The sequence below is a fragment of the Pongo abelii genome, chromosome 6 (assembly GCF_028885655.2).
Source record: "Pongo abelii isolate AG06213 chromosome 6, NHGRI_mPonAbe1-v2.0_pri, whole genome shotgun sequence".
Classification (NCBI taxonomy): Eukaryota; Metazoa; Chordata; class Mammalia; order Primates; family Hominidae; genus Pongo; species Pongo abelii.
Genome location: NC_071991.2, coordinates 114,356,543 through 114,362,542, shown reverse-complemented (window position 1 = coordinate 114,362,542; position 6,000 = coordinate 114,356,543).

Genomic DNA, 6,000 nt, shown 5'->3' with positions numbered 1-6,000 from the left:
AGCCTTATGCTTGGATCCTGCAGCAAATGGAAATAAAACTAGGTTGTCATGGTTGATTCTGTTGAAGTAACTAAAAGGATGACCTCCCACAGAATCCCTGAAACTGTCTGTTAATGACCCTACAACACAGATGGTCAAGAGCATGATAGCCACAGAAGACAAAAACTCATTTTGATGTTCATGTTGCAGTAGGAAGGATATTTTGGCTTTTTTCCAAGGATCTTGATGGTTCCTGGCATCCCACATACCCTAGTCAGGGTGTCCCCTCATGTGCCAAACCTGTGCCGGCCCCTGGAAGGCTGCAAGCACTCTGTCAAACAGCTGCCCCTTCTCACCTCCCCTCAAGAAAACTCTAGAGCAAGAATATATTCTACCTTCCCCAGATAGACTGTTCTTACTGGAGGGCACATCTTCCCTGAGGAGTATAAAATAGGAGGGAAAAATACTTCCAGGGAAAACAAGAAGCGGGAATGGAACAGACAACCCTTTCGGGCTCCTCTCATGGCAGCCCATATTTAATGTGGAACTGGAACTGTAGAGTGAGAGCTATTCAGAAATGTATACCCAGGAGTGGTACGAGCTGTAATATATGAACTGACTTTGGAGTAACATGTAATATACTTAAAATCACATTGCAACCAGGGGAGCTATTTTTTAAGAATAAAACAATGAGGGAGAATAAATATCATTAATGCAGAATGAGTGACGTGGGAGTTCCCAAGGAATGGGGGATTTTCTGACTCTGACATCAGACTCTAATTCTGGAGAGACTATCTTAGTTGTCACTAACCTGTTTTTTAAAAAATAATGTAAAATGTAATTTGTTAGATACAAGATCCAAAGGCCTTGGGTGGTGAGAGGGTTCCTGAAAAGCCCGCTTGGCGGGTTTTCCAGTTGGTGTTGCTCTCAGAGGAGTGGTCGTGACTGACTGGTCACCACAGCCAAAAAGCCAGCTCTTAACAGGCACCCTCAGGAACAGTCACTGGCTTTTTCTTGGATGTCTGGAGAGAGAACAGAACACTTGAATTATGACAGCTGCCCCAGTCCTTAATTTCTCCACTTTGTTCTGCTGCATAGGTGTCCATGGGCGGTTAGAAGGCCCTGAGGCCCTCCTGGGGGTCCATGGTCCACATTCAAACCCAGCACCAAGGGGCCTTCTAAGCAGGTAGGGAGTGGGCGCAGAGCACACGATGCCCAATCAGGAAGCACAGCCATGCTTTGCTGTTGGATGCAGCCAGGGATTCCTCTCGGAATTCTGTCTGGCAGGTCCCCACCTGGTCAGGATGGATGAGACACTCAGAATGACCACACTACACATCTTGTATGTGGAACCCTCCTTTTGGTCAGCATTGGTCTAGTCCTGTTTTCCAAAATGAATGCTGTGAGATGTTAAAAGTCTTCTTTATAAAAGGAGAGAATGCCCCATGATCTAATTGGGAGGAGAAGTGCTAGGTTAAACAGGATTCTTTATTATGAGATTTTTCAGGGTTTTCGAGATTGGGATTTTCCAAGAGAATGGTAAAGTTTGCAATGCATCACTTAAAAGGCATTTCTCTGGACTAACGTTTCTCAAAACCCATTGTGGGAACCCTGGTCTATATTCATTAGGGGAGCCTCTTCCTGTTTTGAGTCCACAGCATTACACTGGTTTTTATGCTTAAACCATCTAATCTAGGAAAATTAGTTCTTGATCTCCTGGAACAACACACATGGCTGGAACATGAAGAAAAATGTCCACCTTGTCTTTTGAGATCTGTTCAGCTCTGCACCTTTCTGGGGCATTTGAGGGGCAGCGTTCCCTGGCGCACTTTCCCAGAGGTTGAAGATCCGCCAAGGAGTAATCTGCTTCCAGCTAGAGAGACTGGGTACATAGGGAGTGGAGACAGGTGTGCGACATCCCTCAGCAACCCTGCAAAGTGGCCAGGGCCCAGGACCTCACGGGCTCATGCCCAGCTCCTGGACTCACTGCTTGTTCAGGGGGGATGATGGCATTAGTAGCAACTTTACAGAGTGGTTTGAAGGATTAAAACAGTTACACACATGTGATGGTTAATTTTATGTGTCAATTTGCATGGGCCACTGGTTGCCCGGATTAAGCACTGTTTTTGAGCGTGTCTGTGGGGGCTGTTTCCAGGTGAGCTTGGCATCTGGATAGGTGGACTCAGTAGGCTGCCTTCCCTCACGGGGGTGGCCATCATCCTGTTCACTGAGGGCCTGAATGGAGCAAAAGGCAGAGCACAGAGGAAGTCGTCCCTTCTTTCCTGCCCGTGAACTCAGACATCCCATCTCATGTTCTCCTGCCCTTGAACTGGGGTGAACATCATTAGCTCCCCATGTTCTCAGTCCTTCAGCTTTCCTGGGTCTCTAGCTTGTGAGCCAAAGAGTGGTGTGTGTGTGTGTGTGTGTGTGTGTGTGTGTGTGTGTGTATTAATATCTGCTATTGGTGCTGTTTCTCTGGAGAACCCTAACAAAGCAGATTGAGTACCTTGTACAGTATTGATATATGGATAGACACAATAAACATTAACAATTGTCATTTGGGTAGTGTGGAATAAGAAGAAAAAATATCTCCCAGATAAAACCTTATTGGCAAAGTTTGCACGAAGGTTCCTCACTCATTAAGCTGATGTTCCAGGAATAGAATATATTTCATTTCATTTTAACATTATTTCTCCCTGGACTTCTGTAGAATGATGCTCCCTTCTGGTCGAGTGCTGCCATCTTTCCTTCTCTTAGGATCTAGTCTGTCCTGCCTTCCTGCCAATATTTACTGTATTATATTCTAGAATAGAGAATGTCTAGTTCTAGATCATGAGGGAGTGAAGATGAATGCCACAATGTGGAACTCAAATCCCCTGTGGTCCAGAGGAGTAGAGCGGGAGAGAGACAAGGACACATACAAGTGATGCCCGGTGGGAAAGTGTTACACTGAGGGTTCAGCTGGGAGGACCTGGCCATCGCCCTGACATGCAAGAGGCCCTCAATACATTTCAGTTGAATGAGGGAATGAGTGAACAAAGGAATCTAATTTGCACTAGATGTGAAGGAGGTTGTCTGGTTTGTAGGGCATAGTATTTGTGAGATATTAATTCATATTTTCTCCCTGCATCCTTCTTTTTGCCATTTCAAGTGGGATTTTGGCGTTTGGAACTCTTTATCCCACAGAGTTGTCGAGAAAAACAGAAGCAGCCTGGAAAAGCTTGTGGCTGTCGGGGGTGGGGGGCTGAGGGGACGGCCCCCACTGTCGAGACGGCCCAGGGTGTCCAGGAGGCAGGTTGAAGAAGTGAGAGGCATAATGGGGTGGTCTGTGGGCCTGCAAGTGGCATCCAGACCTCAGAAGAGGTGGCAGGGGACACATATGGGGAGCCTGGCATGGGGGGCCCTGGGGTCCTGTGGCCTGAGCATGCTTCAGAAGCAGAAAGCTGAGGACTTCAGGGATGCTGTGGGCCTGGATGACGCTATGCTGTCAGAGACACCTAGGATACAGGTGTCTGAAGGCAGATCCACTCTGGAGGTGGAGAGCATCCTGTTCAGGACTCACGTCACACTCCCTGCTGGCTTGAGGGGATGGGGCTCATAACAGGAAGGAGGTGGTTTTAAAGAACATTAAAACTATATATATATATATATATATATATATATATATATATATATATTCCTTGCACACTCTAAAATTGTAGCCTATGCCCCTTCCCTGAACAAACATACACCATCTTGAGGCTTGCTTGCCCTTTTACAATGGCCAGTTGAGGTTTTCAATTCCAAAGATTTTCTTCCTAAGGTTGGTCATGCAGAAGCCAAGGATAAATGGGACTGTGAAATTGACTTAAGCTGAATAGAACCAGAGACAAGCTGGAGAAGGAGGGGAAGAGAACTTCCTTCCTGTCTTCTTTGCTCCTGCTAAAGAATTATAGATATTGCTGTAAGGAGATACAGAGATTACCTGAAGTTCTCCTATTCCTCCAGCCTCTGTGGCTCTCCAGAATTTTCTTGATTGAGGGCCAAGCTGCCTCTGCTTGAACATTTCCATTTTGGCCAGTTCCTGTCTGCTCAGTCTGTTATCCCAGATCCTCAACATCCAGAACTGCAAGATGAGTTCCTTCAAACGCTGGTTTACACCTCCACTCCCCCTACCCCTTTTAAAATTTCAGTTCCTAGTACAGCCAACTAGAGCTGTCACTACTGCAAAACAGAAGCCAAATAGGTGATGTGAACAGCTTAGAGGCACCGCATGTCCCTCATTTTCAGCGCTTACTTGGGGTACTACGTTCCTGTGTTTACTCAGCTCTCCGGTGACCCAGCACACAGATTTGTTTCAGCTTGATGAAGTGCATGGTCATAGGACAAGAAGGAGAGGAACCAGGAGAACAGTGGAAGGACCACGAACATGTTTTAAATACTTTAACTTGCCCTTAAAGTTTCACATGGAAAAAAGGTGTAATTAAAAAAAATAATTATAGAAATACTGACAGAAATGTAGAAGTAATGCCTGGATGTGACATATCAGGATTTACTGCACTTAGGGGCAGGCAGCTGAATACCTTTGATGTTTTCATTAGATATTTCAGAGTTACATCAAAAATAAACTCACTGAAGTCAATAATGGAGAACTAATTACTATTAAATGTCCAAAAGTGGTCACTCCTAAACAAAAAGAAGCCAAAACAGAAATTTCTAAATTTCTATAAAAGAATGACAAGGAGAACACTTTAACAGCAAAATGTACAAGACAAGAAAGCTACACTCAGAGAAGAACTGATTGGTTTAAGAACCTGCCTTTGAGAAATAAAATAAAAATGAACCAATTATTCACTTAAGGAAATTAGAAAAATTATAATTCTTATTAAAAAAGAGCAACTAGGAAGAATAAATACATAGATGAAAGCTGAAAAATAAAATATATGGCACAAAGAATGGTTAAAGTAATTAGTAAATAAAGAACTGGTTTCTTTGAAAGAACAAAATAGATAAACCTTGTGAGGGTGATTAAAATGAGAAAAGAGCAAAATTATAGAAAATTAGAAATGAGAAAAGAAAAATAACTACAAATACAGATGAAATTAAATATATAAATTATGAACCCCTGTCACTCTGTGAATAATGCATTCAACACATTTGAATGCATTATTTCCTATATAAGTATACAATCAACTGAACATAAAAAGAAGTGAAAAATTTGCATACACTGATCACCACAAAAGACGGTAAAAAAAAAAGTGCTCAAAAACCAACCGTTAAACCCTCAAAAAACTGGATATAGAAGGGAGATACATTAACATAATAGCCATATACAAAAGACCCATAGATAGTATCATACTGAATGGGGAAAAACTGAAAGCCCTTCCTCTAAGATCTGGAACATGATGAGGATGCCCACTTTTACCACTGCTATTCAACATAGTACTGGAAGGGCTAGCTAGAGCAATCAAACAAAGAAATGAAGGGCATCCAAAATTGGAAAGAAAGAAGTCAAATTATCTTTGTTTGTAAATGATCTTATGTTTGGAAAAACCTAAAGACTCCACCAAAAAAGCAGAACCGATAAACAAATTCAGTAAAGTTGCAGGATACAATATAAGCATACAAAAATAAGTAGCATTTCTATATGCCAACAGTGAACAATGTAAAAAAGAATTCAGAAAAGTAATCCCACTTACAGTAGGCAGAAATAAAATTATAATAAATTCCTAGGAATTAACCAAAGAAGTCAAAGCTCTCTATAATGAAAACTATAAAATACCAATGAAAGAAATTGAAAAGCACATAAAAAATGGAAAGATATTCCATGTTTATGGATTAGAAGAATCAATATTGTTAAAATGTCCATACTACCCAAAGCAATCTATGGATTCAATGCAAACCCTATCAGAATATCAATGACATTCTTCACAGACATAGAAAAAACATCCTAAAATTTATATGGAACCACAAAAGACCCAGAATAGCCAAGGCTATCCTAAGCAAAAAGAACAAAACTAAAGGAATCACATTACCTGACTT